General features: G+C 38.6%; 1 non-coding gene across 1 annotated transcript; it reads right to left on the bottom strand.

Moving 5' to 3' along the window:
- Positions 1–3,251: 3,251 nt before the first annotated feature.
- LOC112738834 (small nucleolar RNA R71) lies at positions 3,252–3,359 on the bottom strand. The gene has a single exon (XR_003169789.1). It is a non-coding gene; the product is annotated as a small nucleolar RNA R71 (small nucleolar RNA).
- Between the last annotated feature and the right edge of the window lie 18,053 nt (positions 3,360–21,412).

Here is a 21,412-nt window from a genome sequence, read left to right as displayed (position 1 = left end):
CCTATGAACACGTGCCTGACAAACACTTCCGTTCTACATGAAATAAGCTAGAATGAATATCTCTTAGATCTCTTAATCAAAATCTTCGTGACGTAAGCTAGAATGATGGCGGCATTCAAGAGAATCCGGAAAGTCTAAACCTTGTCTGTGGTATTCTGAGTAGGATTCAATGAATGAATAACTGTGACGAGCTCCAAACTCGCGATTGCAGGGCGTTAGTGACAGACGCAAAAGGATAGTAAATCCTATTCCAGCATGATCGAGAACCGACAGATGAATAGCCGTGGCGTGACAGGGTGCGTTGATCATTTTCACTGAGAGGATAAGATGAAGCCATTGACAAGGGTGATGCCTCCAGACGATTAGCCGTGCCGTGACAGGGCATTGGATCATTTTCCCGAGAGATGACCGAAAGTAGCCGTTGACAATGGTGATGTATCACATAAAGCCAGCCATGGAAAGGAGTAAGACTGATTGGATGAAGATAGCAGGAAAGCAGAGGTTCAGAGGAACGAAAGCATCTCCATTCGCTTACCTGAAATTCTCACCAATGAATTACATAAGTATTTCTATCCATATTTTATTATATTATTTTCGAAAACTCCATTATCAATTTATATCTGCCTAACTGAGATTTGCAAGGTGACCATAGCTTGCTTCATACCAACAATCTCCGTGGGATTCGACCCTTACTCACGTAAGGTATTACTTGGACGACCCAGTGCACTTGCTGGTTAGTTACACGGAGTTGTGAACCATGGTCTTGGCATCATGTTTTTGGCGTCATTACCAGGGAAAGAAAGAGCGATGAATTTTACATAATTAAAGTGTAATCACGATTCCGCGTACCAAGTTTTTGGCGCCGTTGCTGGGGATTGTTCGAGTATGGACAACTGACGGTTCATCCTGTTGCTCAGATTAGGTAATTTTCTTTTTATTTTATTTTCAAAAATTTTTCAAAAATATTTCTAAAATTTTCTCATCTATTTTCGAAAATAATATAAAAATGTTTTCAAAAATTTTATTCAAAATTTTTAAGAATAAATTCTAGTGTTTCATGAAGCATGTTGAAGCCTGGCTGGCTGTAAAGCCATGTCTAATTCCTTTGGGAATGAGTATGTCAGGCGTGTCATGTCTGAATTACATGCTGAAGCTTGGCTGGCCATTGGCTATGTCTAGTGTTTTGGACTGGAGCTTTCATTGAAAGCTTGGCTGGCTAGTGAGCCATGTCTAATTCCTGGACTGAAGCTTTAGACTAAGAATGCAAGATTCCTGGAATTCATGTTAAAAATTTTGGAATCCTTATTTTTTCTTTTTCATATAATTTTCGAAATAAAAATCCAAAAAAATTAGAAAATCATAAAAATCAAAAATATTTTTCTGTTTCTTGTTTGAGTCTTGAGTCATGTTATAAGTTTGGTGTCAATTGCATGTGCATCTTGCATTTTTCGAAAATTCTCATGCATTCATGGTGTTCTTCATGATCTTCAAGTTGTTCTTGGTAAGCCTTCTTGTTTGATCTTGATGATTTTTTGTTTTGTGTCTTTTATTGTTTTTCATATGCATTCTTGAATTCTTAGTGTCTAAGCATTAAAGAATTCTAAGTTTGGTGTCTTGCATGTTTTTTTTGCATTAAAAGTTTTTCAAAATTGTGTCTATGATGTTCATCTTGACATTCATAGTGTTCTTGGTGTTCATCTTGACATTCATAGCATTCTTGCATGCATTCATTGTTTTGATCTAAAAATTTCATGCATTGCATAATTTTCATGTTTTTCATAAAAATTTCAAAAATCAAAAAATATCTTTCCCTTTTTCTCTCATCAAATTCGAAAATTGAGTTGACTTTTTCAAAAATTTTTAAAATTAAGTTGTTTCTTATGAGTCAAATCAAATTTTCAGTTTGAAAATCTTATCTTTTTCAAAATCTTTTTCAAAAATCAAATCTTTTTCAAAATTCTTAGTTATTTTCGAAAATTCCAAAAATATTTTTCAAAAATCTTTTTCTTATTTTTATATCAAATTTTCGAAAATAACGTAATCAATTAATGTTTTAATTCAAAAATTTGAAGTTTGTTACTTGCTTGTTAAGAAAGATTCAAACTTTAAATGCTAGAATCATATCTTGTGATTTCTTATGAATCAAGTCATTAATTGAGAATTTAAAAATCAAATCTTTTTCAAAACTAATTTCTAAAATATCTTCTTATCTTACCTTTTTCAAAAAGTTGGTTTCAAAATATCTTTCTAACCTCCTAACTTCTTATCTTTTCAAAATTTGTTTCAACTAACTAACTAACTTTTTGTTTGTTTCTTAACTTTTTCAAAACTACCTAACTAACTCTCTCTCTAATTTTTGAAAATATCTTCCCTCTTTTTCAAAAATTTCTTTTTAATTAACTAATTATTCTTATTTTTATTTTTGATTTTAAAAATTTTCAAAAAATACTAACATTTTTCAAAAACCATTTTCGAAAATCACTAACCCTTTTTCAAAAATATTTTTCGAAAATTCTCCCTCTCCCATCTTATTCTATTTATTTATTCATCTACTAACATCTCATATCACATCTCAACCATCCTCACAATTGTGTTTCTTCCATTATATTACATTCTTTGTCTCCCCCTCTTCTTCTACTCACACAGGGATCCCTATACTATGGTATAAAGGATCCATATTATTATTATTATTTTTTCTGTGCCCTCTTCTTTGTCATATGAGCAGGAGCAAGGACAAGAATATCCTTGTTGAAGCAGATCCAGAACCTGAAAGGACTCTGAAGAGAAAATTAAGAGAAGCTAAATTACAACAATCCAGAGATAACCTTTCAGAAATTTTCGAACAGGAAGAGGAGATGGCAGCCAAAAATAATAATAATGTAAGGAAGATGCTTGGTGACTTTACTGCACCTAATTCCAATTTACATGGAAGAAGCATCTCTATTCCTGCCATTGGAGCAAACAACTTTGAGCTGAAACCTCAATTAGTTTCTCTGATGCAGCAAAACTGCAAGTTTCATGGACTTCCATCTGAAGATCCTTTTCAGTTCTTAACTGAATTCTTGCAGATCTGTGATACTGTTAAGATTAATGGAGTAGATCCTAAAGTCTACAGGCTCATGCTTTTCCCCTTTGCTGTAAGAGACAGAGCTAGATTATGGTTGGATTCTCAACCCAAAGACAGCCTGAACTCTTGGGATAAGCTGGTCACGGCTTTCTTAGCCAAGTACTTTCCTCCTCAAAAGCTGAGCAAGCTTAGAGCTGATGTTCAAACCTTCAGACAGAAAGAAGGTGAATCCCTCTATGAAGCTTGGGAAAGATACAAACAGTTGACCAAAAAGTGTCCTTCTGACATGCTTTCAGAATGGACCATCCTGGATATATTCTATGATGGTTTATCTGAGCTATCAAAAATGTCACTGGACACTTCTGCAGGTGGATCCATTCACCTAAAGAAAACGCCTGCAGAAGCTCAATAACTCATTGACATGGTTGCTAATAACCAGTTCATGTACACTTCTGAAAGGAATCCTGTGAGTAATGGGACGCCTATGAAGAAGGGAGTTCTTGAAGTTGATACTCTGAATGCCATATTGGCTCAGAATAAAATATTGACTCAGCAAGTCAATATGATCTCTCAGAGTCTGCATGGAATGCAAGCTGCATCCAACAGTACTCAAGAGGCTTCTTATGAAGAAGAAGCTTATGATCCTGAGAACCCTGCAATAGCAGAGGTGAATTACTTAGGTGAACCTTATGGAAACACCTATAACTCATCATGGAGAAATCATCCAAATTTCTCATGGAAGGATCAAAAGCCTCAACAAGGCTTTAATAATGGTGGAAGAAACAGGTTTAATAATAATAAACCTTTTCCATCATCCACTCAGCAACAGACAGAGAACTCTGAACAAAATGCTTCTAATTTAGCAAATCTAGTCTCTGATCTATCCAAGGCCACTGTGAGCTTCATGAATGAAACAAGGTCTTCCATTAGAAATTTGGAAGCACAAGTGGGCCAGCTGAGTAAAAGGATCACTGAAATCCCTCCCAGTACTCTCCCAAGCAATACAGAAGAGAACCCAAAAGGAGAGTGCAAGGCCATTGACATAAGCACCATGGCCGAACCTACAAGGGGAGTAGAGGACGTGAATCCCAAGGAGGAAGACCTCCTGGGACGTCCAGTGATCAATAAGGAGCTTCCCTCTGAGAAACCAAAGGACTCTGAGGCTCTTCTAGAGACCATAGAGATTCCATTGAACCTCCTTATGCCCTTCATGAGCTCTGATGAGTATTCCTCTTCTGAAGAGAATGAGGATGTTACTGAAGAGCAAACTGCCAAGTTTCTTGGTGCAATCATGAAGCTGAATGCCAAATTATTTGGCATTGATACTTCGGAAGTTGAACCTCCCTTGTTCATCAATGAACTAAGTGATCTGGATCAACTGACATTACCTCAGAAGAGACAGGATCCTGGAAAGTTCATAATACCTTATACCATAGGCACCATGATCTTTAAGGCTCTGTGTGACCTTGGTTCAGGAATAAACCTCATGTCCCTCTCTGTAATAGAGAAACTGGGAATCTATGGGGTGCAAGCTGCTAAAATCTCATTAGAGATGGCAGACAGTTAAAGAAAACAGGCTTATGGACAAGTAGAGGACGTGTTAGTAAAGGTTGAAGGCCTTTACATCCCTGCTGATTTCATAGTCCTGGATACTGGAAAGGAAGAGGATGAATCCATCATCCTAGGAAGACCTTTCCTGGCCACAGCAAGAGCTGTGATTGATGTTGACAGAAGTGAAATAGTCCTTCAATGGAATAAGGACTCCCTTGTGTTTAAAACTCAAGGATCTCCCTCTGCAACCATGGAGAGGAAGCACGAAAAGCTTCTCTCAAAGCAGAGTCAACCCAAGCCCCCACAGTCAAACTCTAAGTTTGGTGTTGGGAGGCCACAACCAAACTCTAAGTTTGGTGTTGAACTCCCATATCCAAACTCTAAGTTTGGTGTTGGAGAGTTTCAACAATGCTCTGAACATCTGTGAGGCTCCATGAGAGCCCACTGTCAAGCTATTGACATTAAAGAAGCGCTTGTTGGGAGGCAACCCAATTTTTATTTATCTAACTATATTTTTCTTAGTTATATGTCTTTGTAGGTTCATGATCATGTGGAGTCACAAAATAAATATAAAAATTGAAAACGGAATCAAAAACAGCAGAAGAAAAATCACACCCTGGAGGAGCATCTGTCTGGCATTCAGCGCCAGAACAGAGCATGGTTCTGGCGCTGAACGCCCAAAATGGGCAGCTTCTGGGCGCTGAACGCCAGAACAGGCATGGTTCTGGCATTCAACGCCAGAAATGGCACACAAATGGGCGTTGAACACCCAAAATGGCCACCAACCTGGCGCTGAACGCCCAGAGTTGTGTGCAAAGGCATTTTTACATGCCTAATGGGTGCAGGGATGTAAATCCTTGAACACCTCAGGATCTGTGGACCCCACAGGACCCCGACCTACCTCCACTCACTTCTTCTCACCACTCTCTTTCACACAACCCCATAAACACTCTTCCAAAAAAAAAAAAACCTTCACCAATCACCTCAAACTCTCTTCCCCATCATCTCTTCACCACTCACATCCATCCACTCTTCCCCATAAATCTACCTCATAAACTCCACCTACCTTCAAAATTCAAAACCAATTTCCCACCCAAATCCACCCATATGGCCGAACCTTAACCCCCCCTCCCTTCCCTATATAAAGCCCTCTATTCTTCATCAAATTCACACAACACACCCCTCTACACCCTTCTTGGCCGAAACACTCCCCACTCTCCCTCTCCTCCATTTTTTCTTCTTCTTCATCTATTCTTTCTTTTATTGCTCGAGGGCGAGCAAAATTCTAAGTTTGGTGTGGTAAAAGCATAAGCTTTTTGTTTTTCCATTACCATTGATGGCACCTAAGACCGGAGAATCCTCTAGAAAGGGGAGAGGGAAGACAAAAGCTTCCACATCAGAGTCATGGGAGATGGAAAGATTCATCTCCAAAGCCCATCAAGACCACTTCTATGATGTTGTGGCCAAGAAGAAGGTGATCCCCGGGGTCCCTTTCAAACTCAAAAGAAATGAGTATCCGGAGATCCGACATGAAATTCAAAGAAGAGGTTGGGAAGTTCTAACAAATCCCATCCAACAAGTCGGCATCTTAATGGTTCAAGAGTTCTATGCTAATGCATGGATCACTAAGAACCATGATCAAAGTAAGAACCCGGATCCAAAGAACTATGTTACAATGGTTCGGGGGAAATACTTAGATTTTAGTCCGGAGAATGTGAGGTTGGCGTTTAACTTGCCCATGATGCAAGGAGATGAACGCCCCTACACTAGAAGGGTCAACTTTAATCAAAGGTTGGACCAAGTCCTTATGGACATATGTGTAGAAGGAGCTCAATGGAAGATTGACTCCAAAGGCAAGCCGGTTCAACTAAGAAGATTGGACCTCAAGCCTATAGCTAGAGGATGGTTGGAGCTCATTCAATGCTCAATCGTTCCCACTAGCAACCGGTCTGAGTTACTATAGACCGGGCCATCATGATCCATAGCATCATGATTGGAGAAGAGGTGGAAGTTCATGAGATTATACCTCAAGAACTCTACAAAGTGGCTGACAAGTCCTCCACCATGGCAAGGTTAGCCTTTCCTCACCTCATTTGCCACCTATGCAATTCGGCTGGGATTGACATAGAGGGAGATATCCTCATTAAAGAGGACAAGCCCATCACTAAGAAAAAGATGGAGCAAGCAAGAGAGCCCAGTCATGGAGCTCAAGAGGCGTATGAAGCTCATCACCATGAGATCCCGGAGATGCCTCAAATGCACTTTATTGGGAGAAAATTAACACCTCCCTAGGAGAATTGAGTTCCAATATGGGACAACTAAGGGTGGAACATCAAGAGCACTCCATCATGCTTCATGAAATAAGAGAAGATCAAAAAGCAATGAGGGAGGAGCAACAAAGACAAGGAAGAGACATAGAAGAGCTCAAGGACATCATTGGTTCCTCAAGAAGGAAACGCCACCATCACTAAGGTGGATTCATTCCTTGTTCTTATTTCTTCTATTTTTCATTTTCTATGTTATGTTCTTATCTATGTGTGTGTCTTCATTACATGATCATTAGTAGTTAGTAACTTTGTCTTAGAGATATGAATGTCCTATGAATCCAACACCTCTCTTAAATGAAAAATGTTTTAATTCAAAAGAACAAGAAGTACATGAATTTCGAATTTATCCTTGAACTTAGTTTAATTATATTGATGTGGTGACAATGCTTCTTGTTTTCTGAATGAATGCTTGAACAGTGCATATGTCTTTTGAAGTTGTTGTTTAAGAATGTTAAATATGTTGGCTCTTGAAAGAATGATGACTAGGAGACATGTTATTTGATAATCTAAAAAATCATAAAAATGATTCTTGAAGCAAGAAAAAGCAGCAAAGAACAAAGCTTGCAGAAAAAAAAATAATAAGAAAAAGAAAAAGCAAGCAGAAAAAGCCAAAGCTCTTAAAACCAAGAGGCAAGAGCAAAAAGCCAATGACCCTTAAAACCAAAAGGCAAAGGAAATAAAAAGGATCCCAAGGCTTTGAGCATCAGTGGATAGGAGAGCCTAAAGGAATAAAATCTTGGCCTAAGCGGCTAAACCAAGCTGTCCCTAACCATGTGCTTGTGGCGTGAAGGTGTCAAGTGAAAACTTGAGACTGAGCGGTTAAAGTCAAGGTCCAAAGCAAAAGAAGAGTGTGCTTAAGAACCCTGGACACCTCTAATTGGGGACTTTAGCAAAGCTGAGTCACAATCTGAAAAGGTTCACCCAATTATGAGTCTGTGGCATTTATGTATCCGGTGGTAATACTGGAAAACAAAGTGCTTAGGGCCACGGCCAAGACTCATAAAGAAGCTGTGTTCAAGAATCATCATACTGAACTAGGAGAATCAATAACACTATCTGAACTCTGAGTTCCTATAGAAGCCAATCATTCTGAACTTCAATGGATAAAGTGAGATGCCAAAACTATTCAAGAGGCAAAAAGCTATAAGTCCCGCTCATATGATTGAAGCTATGTTTCATTGATAGTTTGGAATTTATACGCTTTTTGACATTATTTTTAGTATGTTTTTAGTAGGATCTAGTTACTTTTAGGGATGTTTTCATTAGTTTTTATGTTAAATTCACATTTCTGGACTTTACTATGAGTTTGTGTGTTTTTCTGTTATTTCAGGTATTTTCTGGCTGAAATTGAGGGACTTGAGCAAAAATCAGATTCAGAGGTTGAAGAAGGACTGCTGATGCTGTTGGATTCTGACCTCCCTGCACTCAAAGTGGATTTTCTGGAGCTACATAACTCGAAATGGCGCGCTTCCAATTGCGTTGGAAAGTAGACATCCAGGGCTTTCTAGAAATATATAATAGTTTATACTTTGGCCAAGAATAGTCGACGTAAACCGGAATTCAACGCCAGTTTTCTGCCCAAATCTGGCGTCCAGCGCCAGAAAAGGAGCCAAAACCAGAGTTGAACGCCCAAACTGGCACAAAAGCTGGCGTTCAACTCCAAGAAAGACCACTACATATGTAACACTCAAAGCTCAGCCCAAGCACACACCAAGTGGGCCCCGAAAGTGGATTTATGCATCAATTACTTACTCATGTAAACCCTAGTAGCTAGTTTATTATAAATAGGACATTTTACTATTGTATTTGACATCCTGGATTGTATTTTGATCCTGTGATCACGTTTTGGGGGCTGGCCATCTCGGCCATGCCTGGACCTTCACTTATGTATTTTCATACGGTAGAGTTTCTACACTCCATAGATTAAGGTGTGGAGCTCTGCTGTTCCTCAAAGATTAATGCAAAGTACTTCTGTTTTCTATTCAATTCATCTTATTTCGCTTCTAAGATATCCATTCGCACCCAAGAACGTGATGAAGGTGATGATTATGTCTGACGCTCATCACCATTCTCCCCTATGAACACGTGCCTGACAAACACTTCCGTTCTACATGAAATAAGCTAGAATGAATATCTCTTAGATCTCTTAATCAAAATCTTCGTGGCGTAAGCTAGAATGATGGCGGCATTCAAGAGAATCCGGAAAGTCTAAACCTTGTCTGTGGTATTCCGAGTAGGATTCAATGAATGAATAACTGTGACGAGCTCCAAACTCGCGATTGCAGGGCGTTAGTGACAGACGCAAAAGGATAGTAAATCCTATTCCAGCATGATCGAGAACTGACAGATGAATAGCCGTGCCATGACAGGGTGCATTGATCATTTTCACTGAGAGGATAAGATGAAGCCATTGACAAGGGTGATGCCTCCAGACGATTAGCCGTGCCGTGACAGGGCATTGGATCATTTTCCCGAGAGATGACCGAAAGTAGCCGTTGATAATGGTGATGTATCACATAAAGCCAGCCATGGAAAGGAGTAAGACTGATTGGATTAAGATAGCAGGAAAGTAGAGGTTCAGAGGAACGAAAGCATCTCCATTCGCTTACCTGAAATTCTCACCAATGAATTACATAAGTATTTCTATCCATATTTTATTATATTATTTTCGAAAACTCCATTATCAATTTATATCTGCCTAACTGAGATTTGCAAGGTGACCATAGCTTGCTTCATACCAACAATCTCCGTGGGATTCGACCCTTACTCACGTAAGGTATTACTTGGACAACCCAGTGCACTTGTTGGTTAGTTACACGGAGTTGTGAACCATGGTCTTGGCATCATGTTTTTGGCGCCATTACCAGGGAAAGAAAGAGCGATGAATTTTACATAATTAAAGTGTAATCACGATTCCGCGTACCACATAACAATCAATCACGATAAGTTGATAACTCAAGAGCCTCCAGTTAATCAATTAAAGCCAACAATATAAAAAGCTAAACAAGAATCATAAATCTAAAATACCTCAATTGCATTAATAAGAGAAAATCAATCTAAACATAGAGAGTTCATAAGCCAATTTGGCAACATAAGTAATTAAATGAGAGTATTAAAGTATCTGAAAGTAAAAGAGAAATATAAAGTAAAAGAAATATTGAACCTGATGAAGAGTTGAAATCCTAAATCCTTTAAGAGGAATCCTAATCCTAAAACCTAAGAGAGAGGAGAGAACCTCTCCCTCTAAAAACTACATCTAAACTATGAAAAGTGAATAATAATCGACCTCCCTATGAATGGATGCATTCCCCCACTTTATAACCTCTAATCTGTACTTTCTGTACTTAGATCTGGGCCAAAAAGGGTTTCAGAAATCGCTGAGAGCGTTTTCTGCAGTTTCTGGTGCGTGGCGTCTGTCATGCATCCGCGTAGGTCACGTGGTCGCGTCATCTGGAATTTTCCTTATCACGCGTTCGCTTCGGTCACGCGTACACGTCATCTGTGTTATACTCAAGGCATGCGTCCGTGCCTGTCACGCGTTCGCGTCGCTGCCTTTTCATGCTAGGCGCGCGGCCGCGTCGTCCATGCGTTCGCGTCGCTGCCTGTTTTCCTCAAAAACTCCAATTTGTGCTTTCCTTCCAGTTTTGTATGTTTCCTTTCCATCCTTTAAATCATTCCTGCCTTAGGAGATCTGAAAATACTCAACACACAAATCACGGCATCGAATGGTAATAAAAGGTAATTAAAATAATTATTTTTAAAGCATAGGAAACATGTTTTTCACATATATCACATAATAAGGAAGGGAAAGTAAAACCATGCAATTTCACATGAATAAGTGGGTGAAGTGTTGAATAAATCACTTAAGTTGAGCACAAAATATATCATGAAATATGGGTTTATCATGGTGCTTATGTATCAAGTGGTAATACTTGAAAACAAAGCATTTAGAGTCGTAGCTTTCAACACATAGTGCAAAGTACCCAAGAAGCTAAACTAAGAAAAGAATGAAAAGCTTATTTCAAGGAAAGAACATAAAGAAAAAGATTTCATAAAATGAGCTAGATAGAAGCATCAATCATTTGAATCTCTTTTGTGATTGTAGCATGCATAAGAAACTAGCTAACCATGAACATAAAAATTGATACTCTTCTCACCTTGGTTTGTGAAACTTTATTGCATGATTCTTTATTTGCTTGAGGACAAGCAAAGTTTAAGTTTGGTGTTGTGATAACTTGCATCATTTACCCCTTTTCCTTATCTAAAAGGACCATAAAAAGAGCATAATCTCATTAAATCAATGCAATTTCATGAACCAAATGATATATATTATGGTACATTGCTTTGAAATGGGTTTATGCTAAATTTTAGGTGAAAAGAGAAACAAAAGGGGAAGAAAATAACAAATAAAGCTGGGCGTGCCATTTGAAGTTCTAGGCATGGCACGCCAAGCTTTTGAACTAACTCTCAACAATGGGAGTGCCACTTGGAGTTCTAGGCATGGCACACCAGGCCAACATTCCTGCAAGGGAGATTGAAGAGTTCAACATAGGTGTGCCACTTGATGTCGAAGGCGTGGCACGCCAACCTCAATTGTGACTTGGGCGTGCCACTTGGGTTCTAGGCGTGGCATGCCAAGCTTGAAAGAATTCAGTTCCAACATGGGCGTGCCACTTGAAGCTCTGGGCATGGCACGCCAAGCTTTTGAAGCCAAGTCTCAAAAAGGGCGTGCCACTTGGTGCTATGGGCGTGGCATGCCAAGTTTGTGAAGCCAATTCTGAAAGAGGGCATGCCACTTGGTGCTATGGGCGTGGCACGTTAGGCTTAAGTTCCAGATGAGTAATTTTGAGCCCCACTATGGGCGTGACACGCCAAGCATTGGGCGTGACACGCTGGGACATATGCCAGCCTGACCTCTTCTTATTCAAATGAAGATATCTTGAGCTACACAACTCCAAATGAGGTGATTATAGTGCCATTAGAAAGTAGACATCCAGAGTTTTCTAATCATATATAACACTTTACGGTGGACACTGGAATTGAGGAAGATATTGACCCTGAAAACACAAGAAGAAAAATACGTCACTACAGAGTTACCAGCCTGACCTCTTCATCTTCAAAGGAACATATAACACTCTAGGGTGGACATTAAAACTGGAGTAGAAAAAGGCCATTAATTTAGCATTGCAAAACCTGGGCGTGCCACTTGATATCGAAGGCGTGGCACGTCAGCTCTATTTTCATAATGGGCGTGGCATGCCAGGTTCTGGGCGTGGCACGCCAGTTCTAATGGCCAGAGAGCAAGATTTTATGCATCATTGAAGGCGTGGCATGCCAAGAAGTGGGTGTGGCACGCCGGGCTACTCGACAGACTGACCTATCCACCTTCAAATAGGCATAACTTGAGCTACATAGGTCCAAATGAGTTGATTCTAGTGGAGTTGGAAAGCTAACATCCATGGATTTTCAACAATATATAATACTTTACAGTGGACATTCAATTTGAGTCCCAAAAACTCCATAGTTTCAGCGTGTCAAATGGGTCACAATCCAAAGAGCAAAATCAAGTGGGAGTGGCAGTTGAAACCACACGCGAACTTCTCCCTGCAGCCGCCAACCTTCAACCAAGCCCACTCCAACTCTCATTCAAGCCATAATTATCAACCAATCAAGGCCATAAGAAGCATCTAGAATAGTTTATTTTCATTTCATTGTAATTTGCTTTCAATTTCATTTTAAGTTTGTAATTTAGGAAAGCCAATATAAAGTCCTTAGTTTCATAGAATTAGTCATGGCTGGATTAGGGGAAGTCTTCAGACCCTCTCTATTCACCATCAGCTTCTTTCCTTTTCTTTCTTACTTTGTAAATATTTTAGTTATGAATTACTAAATCTTTCTGTTGGGAAAGAGAGCTCTATTGCTATTTGATGGATTGATTGTTTTTATTCTTCTTCTTCTATTCATCTCTCTTTGATTTACTAGAAAGAATTTCATACTTCATTCTAGCATTAAATTATCTTGGAAAAGATATTGAATGCAATTGGGTTTTATGGGAACCTTGGAAGAGGAAACATAAAACCATGCTTGAAATTCTTTCTCACACTTGAATAGATTTGGGTTTTGGTGATTGGATATGGTGACATATAATCCATCCACTACTTGGATCTATAAGGATGTGTGGTATAATCAGGGACCATTCTTCATCTCTTCTCATGAGCAATTAGACCAAGAAATTGGCTATTGATCAAGATTTGAGAGATTAAGTCACCAAGGAATTGGGGCTCAATCAATCATGATTGCGAAGAGGTCAATGAATTGCATGATTGAAGATGAGATGAAATCAATTAATCCGGAGAATGCAATATCTCTTGATCCCAATGCTTATTTTATCTTTCTTTCTTTTATTTACTTTATGGTTATTTACATTTTCTGCACTTTACATTTCCGGCACTTTACTTTCTTTTACTTTACATTTTTGCCATTTACTTTTCTGCATTTTATTGCTTTCTTTTACTTTTATGCAATTTACATTTCCTGTTTGAATATCACTCCAATCTGAATAGTCTAACTAGGATAATCAATTAACTATTGTTTGCCTTAATCCGTTAATCTCTGTGGGATTCGACCCCACTCCTAGTGGGTTATTACTTGACGATATTTGGTGTGCTTGCCAAAGAATGGATTCATTATATGTGGGTAGTGAATTCCAGTCATCAGTCTTGTTGTTCAATTCCAGGCTTAAGCTGTTCCTTGGAAAGCTCAAGTCACGGTGGTAAGGGCCCTTTGTGATCACTCGAGTGTCCCCCTATGGTCATGTGGAACTTCAAGATGGGAATTCAGACAACAAATTCATTGTCAGTGGCCATAGAGTGAAACACTACCTAGGGGATGAGATGGCTCGCGAGAAATCCACCCTCTTACTGGCATGACAATAGTGGATGTCAAGCTATTGACATTAAAGAGGGCGCTTGTTGAGAGGTAACCCGACCATATGTATTCTTTAGTTTATATTCCTTTTCTTTTGTTTTATTTTAAGTTATTCGAGTTCAATTTCATATAATGGTATTTTCCATTTATTTTCATAGTTTTCTCATTTTACTAACATTGGTGATCATGTGTAGAACTTGGAACAGAAACAAAAAAACACAGCAGGCCAAACAGAACGCCCTGGAGGAGACTCCCTACTAGCGTTGAACACCAGTTTGGGCGCTCAGTGCCAGAGAAGGGGGTGAAGGTTGGGCGTTTAATGTCCATAGGGAGGCAGCCAAAATTCATTTTGTGTCCCCTTAGGGTGTTCAATGCTAGTAGTGGGAGTTGAACGCCACTATCAAAAAAAAAAAACAGGGAGTCTCCGTATTCAACGCCGAAACTGGCATTCAACGCCGAGAGAGGGATGGATTCAACAACAATTTGACCATTGAACCTTATCCTATCTTTTTTATTTCATTCATATCTTTCCATATGATATCTTTTTGATTTCATATCTTCCCATATCTTATCTTTTTTATTTCATATCTTTCCATATCATATATTTTTTCTTTCATTCATATCTTTTCATATCTTTTTCTTATCCATATCTTTTGAACTAACATTTTCATAAATCAAATCTTGACCACACACTCTCCACAACCCCTCACAAAATAGAATTGATTACTCCCTACCCCTATATATACACGCCCTCCCATCACTCTTCCCACACCCCTCCCCTCAACTTCGTCTTTCTTCTCGCCCTACTTTCTCTCTCTTTCTTTAAATCTTTTGCTTAGGGACGAGCAAAATTCTTAAGTTTGGTGTTGAGGATGCTCCACTTTTTCACTTTTTCACCTCCCATGGCACCAAAGGTTGGGAGACCAACCTCAAGGAAGAGAAAAGAAAGACCCCCTTCAACAGTCGCTTACGAGCCTCACCGATTTTACACCAAGCTTCATGAGGAACACTACTACAATGCGGTAAGCAAGAAAAAGGTAATCCCATAAGTAAAATTCAAATTGAAGGCTGATGAGTATTTGAAAATTCAAGAGCAAATTCAAATTAGGGGTTGGGAAGTTCTGGCCAGCCCCATAACCGAAGTAGGAGCTCTAAAGGTACGAGAATTTTATGCAAATCTATAGATGACGGACAAACAAAAGAAAGAGTAACCCGAGTTCAATTTATGGCGCACCATGGTCCAAAGGAAGACCCTACAGTTTGGAATGGAAAAAGTCAGGGAAATCTTTAGGCTACCCCCATTAAAGGATGACCCTAAATCTTTTAATAGGAGAGTACAAGCTGATCCAAGGCTAGATCAAGTCCTTAAGGACATATGTCTTCCCAGAGCACAATGGAAAAATGATAGAAAGGGTCAACCATTCCAACTGAGAAGGAATGATCTCAAGCCCGTTGCTAGAGGATGGTTGGAGTTCATTCAGCGCTCTATCCTCCCCACTAGCAACCACTCTGAGGTCACTGTGAGGAGAGCTATGATGATCTTCTTTATTATGCTTGGCAATAAAGTGGAAGTTCATCAGTTGATCCCTTGTGAGATGTATAAGATCGCAGCAAAGACCTCAATCCTATCTAGGTTGGGTTTTTCCCATCTCATCTTTCGCTTGTGTGAAGAGGCCAAAGTCCAGATCGACAGAGATATATTTATTATAGTGGACAACTCAATCACCAAGAAGAGAATGGAATATACCAGGGAACTCGCTCAAGCGCCAATTCAAAAGCCAGTTTCCCCTCCTAAGAAGAAGCAGTGTGAGTGGCCTCAAGAACAAAGCTTCCCTCTGCACAAATGTTGGACTCAACTGATAGTATCTATTGGACAGTTGATATCCACTATGGACCAACTAAAAGAAGAACACAGAGGCCTGTCTCTCATTCTTCATAAGCTGACTGAGGAGCAAAGGAAGCAAGGGCGCGAATTCATAGAGTTGAAGAACATGAAAGGATCCTCCGGAGATAGTAGCAACCACCATGAGTAATAATAAAATGCATGAGCTCTTGAGTTATATTATAAGTTGTTCTATTTACCTTAAAGTGGTGGCCTTATCTTTATTTTCTGAATGTATGAATTAACTGTGCATACTTGATGTTGGGGTTGGGCATGTTGGCTTTTGAGGAATAGGAATTTAGAGAAGCATTATTAATTCTCTGAAATATTAAAAAGATTGATTTTTGAAGTAAAAGAAATAGCAAAAAGAAAAATTAAAAGAAAAATTAAAAGAAAAAGGTCCAAGGCCTTGAGCATCAATGGTCAAGAGGGTCAAAATTGGCCTAAAAAGCTCAAACAAAGATTGGTGTTGAACGCCAAAGATCAACCAAAGCATTCACCGGTTGGGCCCCCAAAGTGGATTTTGGCACTCCTTAGGCTTATCTTATCTTACCTTTTTAATTTTAAATTTAAAATAACATGTTTTAAGTTTAGCATTTACTATTTAAAGAGGAAATCACTTAGGATTACGCACACAGATCTTCTTCCTTTCAAAACTCGGTTTTCCTTGTAAAGTTATAAGCGACTAAACCTCCTGGTTAAGGTTAGGTGCTATGTTTTATTTCTATGGATTAAGGTTATTATTTTTCTACTTTAATTAACGCCTGATTCAATTCTAAGGTGCTGTTTTCATTCTTAATCTTGTGGATCTAGGGTGGAACGAGAGTGTGACCCCTTATTCTACATGAGTTCTTGTGATTCTCGAAAGAGCTATCTCGCTTGAGCTACAACTCGAACACACTCCTCCTAAACTGTAAATTACTTGAGCTAATTAGATATTTGACATAAAATCTTGTTAGCTTTGGGTAATTGACGGTTTTGTGGCACTAAAGTGGTTTTTTGAACTTCAACCTCTGATCTGAACCAATTGACCTTGTCCGTGGCGTTCTAGTAGGATTGAAGGAGATTAATTAGCTAAGAGATTAGGTTTTAATCACTTATAGTTTGTCATAGAACGAATCACTCAATGTTTAAATTAGTTGGTAAGAAGTCTTAATCCGGAAAGATAAATATCTCTGAGACCTTAACTGTTTTCTCATCATTGTTTTATTCCAGATCTATTTATTTGCTTTCTTTATTTGCTATTTCATTGTTTATGCGTTTACAACAACAACCACCTTTTACTATTTGCCTAACTAAGTCTAGCAAGATAATTATTTCTTGCTCAATCTAACAATCCTCGTGGGATTGACCATCACTCACTTGAGGTATTACTTGGATGACCCGGTGCACTTGCCGGTGAAGTTGTGCCAGTTCTAATTTTGCGCACCAACTAACTAAGAATGTTCAACACAAGCTGCGCCAAATTGCTTGAGGCTTTAATCTAGAGGACTATTATGGGATCTTTACACTTGAAAAATCCTTTAAAAAGCAAGAAAATAAGGAACAATATTTAAGAAAAGGGATTGGAAGTGAAGCAAAAGGCTCTTAGTACCACTGACTAAGGAAATTGAAAGAAAAATAAGCTCAAAGAGCATCCTAGTCCAATGCTTGTGGTGCTTGTGTATCAAGCAAAAAGCTTGAAAAAAAAGCATTTAGAGTCACGGTTAGGCTCAAGGTGCAAAGCACACCCCTCGCCCTAATAAAAGAAGAGAAATCCAAAGGCTCTAAGCACCAATGATGGGGAATGTTAAAAGGACATGGTAAGCTCAAAGAGATTCCCAATCAAGTGCTTGTGGTGTTTCTGTGTCAAGCAAAGCTTGAGACAAAATATTTAGAGTCACGGCTAGGCTCAAGGTGCAAAGCACCCAATGAAAATAAACTGTGAAAAAAAAAAGTAAATAAGCTTGCTTCAAGGTGATGATTCAAGGAATGATTCTATAATCTAATGCAGACAGAGGCCTTGAAAGATTATAACCAATTATGTTGAATTGTGCATAAGTGAAATGGATAACCAAAGTCATATGAATTGCAATAATTCACCCTTGTATTTTAAGGTTTAAGGTTTGATGATTAAGCCATGATTCATTGCTTGCTTGAGGACAAGCAAGAGCTTAAGTTTGGTGTTGTGATGCATGAGCATCTTAAGCACTTTTCATTGGCATTTGTTATAGAAAAAATGTGACTTTTGCTTGATAATTATATTATTTTTAAGACTATTCTATTAGTACTTTGAATTCCTTGGTTTCATGATTCTTGTAGGGAAATGTTAGAAAAGATTAAGCAAAAGCACAAGGAGAAACCAAAAATTGGAGACAAGTGCAATGAGAATTGGTGGATGTTGTCAAACATGACATCTTCAAAATCCAACAAGAATAACATGAGCTAAAAAGCTCTAAATGAGGAGATTTTAGTGCCATTAAAAAGATAACTTTCAGAGCTTTCTAACGATATATAATAGTCTACAGTGAACATTGAATATGAGGGTGAAAATTGTCATTCTAAGCCAAGTACAAAAAAGAGCAAAAAGGGATGTCATGCGTACGCAACCCTCATGAAGGATATAAATATAATATACTAGAAGCCCAATGAAGGAATGAAGCTCAAAGACGCAGAAAATAGAGATACCAAAGCGTGAAGCATTCACACACGATAACTAAATGCGTAAAGGTAAGAAAAGAGATCATAGATACAAGATAAAGAAGAGTAGATATATATATATATATATATATATATATATATATATATATATATATATATTCATATATAGTATACAAAAGAGAACTAGACACAGTCTGCGGAGTTTAGGTCGGCTAGCTCAAATAGAATACAACAAAGTTTTTGAAGTTGAAACAGATGATGCACGGAAACTTGTCTCTCAACAAATTTCCTTTCGGCAAGTATATCGAATTATCGTCAAGTAAAACTCACAATAGAGTGAGGTCGAATCCCACAGGGATTGATTGGTCAAGCAACTTTAATTGGAGGAATGTTCTAGTTGAGCTAAGCAGAATTTGATTTGAGAGTTGCAGGAAATTAAATGGTGGGAAAGTAAATGGCAGAAAATGTAAATGCTGGAAATAAAGAACTGAATGTAAATGACGGATAGTAAATTGCAGAATCTTAAATGGGGATTTGGGGAAATAAACGTAAAAGTAAATTGTAAAAAGTAAAAAAGAATGGGTAAGATCAGAAATGGGGAGTTTATTGGGATCAGGAGATGTTGTATTCTCCGGATCAAGTTCATTTTTATCTCTTCCTCAATCAATGCATTCATTGTTCTCCTTGGCAATCTTAAGTGATTGGATTCCAATTCCTTGGCAACCCAATCTCTCAAATCTTGATCAATAGCCAATTCCTTGGTCTAATTGCTCATGAGAAGAGATGAAGTATGGTCACTGATTATACCACATGTATTCCCAAATCAAAGTTTTGGTAGGATTATATGTCACCATATCTATCCAAACCCCAATTTGGTCCATCATGAGAAAGCATTTCTAGCATGATCTCTTCATTCCTCTTCCAAGGTCCGAAGAAATCCAAGTATGAATAGCTTCTTTTCCAAGACAACTACCCAATTGGATGAAGATTGAAAGCTTTCTAGTAAAATCAAGAGAAAAGAAAGAAGAAGAATAATGAAAACTATTATTTATCCATCAAATTACAACAGAGTTCCCTAACACAATGAAAAGGGGTTTAGTTGTTCATAGCTCTGGGAATGGAAAGCAAAGATGGAAAATACATTTTGAAAGTAAAACTAGAAGTTGCAGAGAAAGTAAAATTATACAGAGAGTAGTTCTCCCAATGGCCAAAAGCTCTCTTTCTAGTTCAAAACTACTCCTATATATACTACTCTTCTGATCTTCTAGTTGGCTCTTCAAGTCTTGGATATGGGCCTTTGGATCTTTGAGTTGAAGTAGTTATCATCTTTAGTGGGCTTAGCTTTGCTTGCAGAAAAAGTGTGAGTTAGGCATGGACGTTAGTTAGGACGTTAGTGGTGTTAATGTTAAGTGAAAGTGTGGGTTAGAGACCGTTAGTGACGATCACCTTTTTCACTAACGTTCTTAACCCAAAATGGTCCACGTTAACTTCAACGTTAGTGGCACTAACGTGACCACTAACGTTGCCTCTTGGTCCTTCGCAAACATTATTGGCATTTACCATTTCCAATAACGTTTGCCTGTTGCCCTTCCTCCCTACGTTAGAGTCCACGTTAGTGTAGCTAACGTGACCCTTAACGTGGGCATACCTCAGCTTCGAGAGCGTTAGTGACACTTACTTTTGTCACTAACGATCCAAACGCCCCTATCCCACGTTAGTGCCTCACGTTAATGTAATTAACGTGGCCACTAACGTAGTGGTGATTGCCATCTCCAATGTTAGTGACAAAGGTGAGTGTCACTAACGTTGGCTCATCATTTCTTTCTTCCACGTTAGCTTCCACGTTAATGTAATTAACGTGGCAACTAACGTGGCTAATAATGGCTTGGTCCAACGTTAGTGACAAAGGTAAGTGTCACTAACGTTGGCTCTTCCTTGCTCCTCCCACGTTAGAGTTCACGTTAATGTAGTTAACGTGACTCTTAACGTGGCCAATTGTACCTTTTGGAACGTTAGTGGTATTCACTTTTACCACTAACGTTGGGGTTTTCTTTTTCCTCCACGTTAGCTTCCATGTTAATGTAGTTAACGTGGACACTAACGTGGGCTATGATGGCTCACGAAGGCGTTATTGGTATTCACCTTTCTTATTAACGTTGCAAGCTAGCCTCCCTTCCACGTTAATGGTCACGTTAGTTAGACTAACGTGGCTATTAACGTGGCATCTTCCTTGCTTCCTTTGTCCTGAAATCAAGCAAGTGCAATATAAAAAAGTTAAGCCCCTAAGGCAACAAGTGCAATATAAAAAAGTTAGAGAATACTAAAGCAAAATAAACAAAATACAAAAGCGAGCCATCCTCCACTCTGCCACCATCCATAAACTCGTCGAGGTGGGTTGCGACCTGCATTTGAAAAATAACAACAACATATGGTTTAAGAACTAGAGGTTCTCAGTATGGTAACAGTACCCAAAAGGTAAGATATAACGTTTCGGGTAGTCGAAAGTAATCTGAGAACTTCACATTGATACAAGTATTCAAGCTTAAAGAAATTTGTAATAAACCATAAGCAGGGTAATCTAACTTAAGGGATTTCTACTCTAACAGAAACACCGCTGTGCGACAACCTTCGCCAACCTATCCTCCATGCGATTCCATCGCCACCTCCTACCGAACCTCCTTAACTCCAGCAAAAAACATAGGTAGATATAAGCAAGTAAAACATAAGTAATATATATATATATATATATATATATATATATATACAGCAGGTAATTCAAGAAGCAGGTAAGCATGTTATACACTTACGCAATAGATGCAAGTAAGCAAAGCAAACAATCATTTAAGAATGCATATGATGAATGCCTGTCCTATTGGTTGTGATATCACTTGTCGGTTCAGCTGCCAATCTGACACATCCCCTCGGAATGTTGCCTTTCTGTCACGTATATAAATATGACCCCTGGGATATAGTGCCCTAGCACACTCTTACAGGATATAGTGTTCGAACACACTCTTG

Source organism: Arachis hypogaea, chromosome 13, assembly GCF_003086295.3.
Source record: "Arachis hypogaea cultivar Tifrunner chromosome 13, arahy.Tifrunner.gnm2.J5K5, whole genome shotgun sequence".
Lineage (NCBI taxonomy): Eukaryota > Viridiplantae > Streptophyta > Magnoliopsida > Fabales > Fabaceae > Arachis > Arachis hypogaea.
This window is presented reverse-complemented; position numbering and strand designations above follow the sequence as displayed.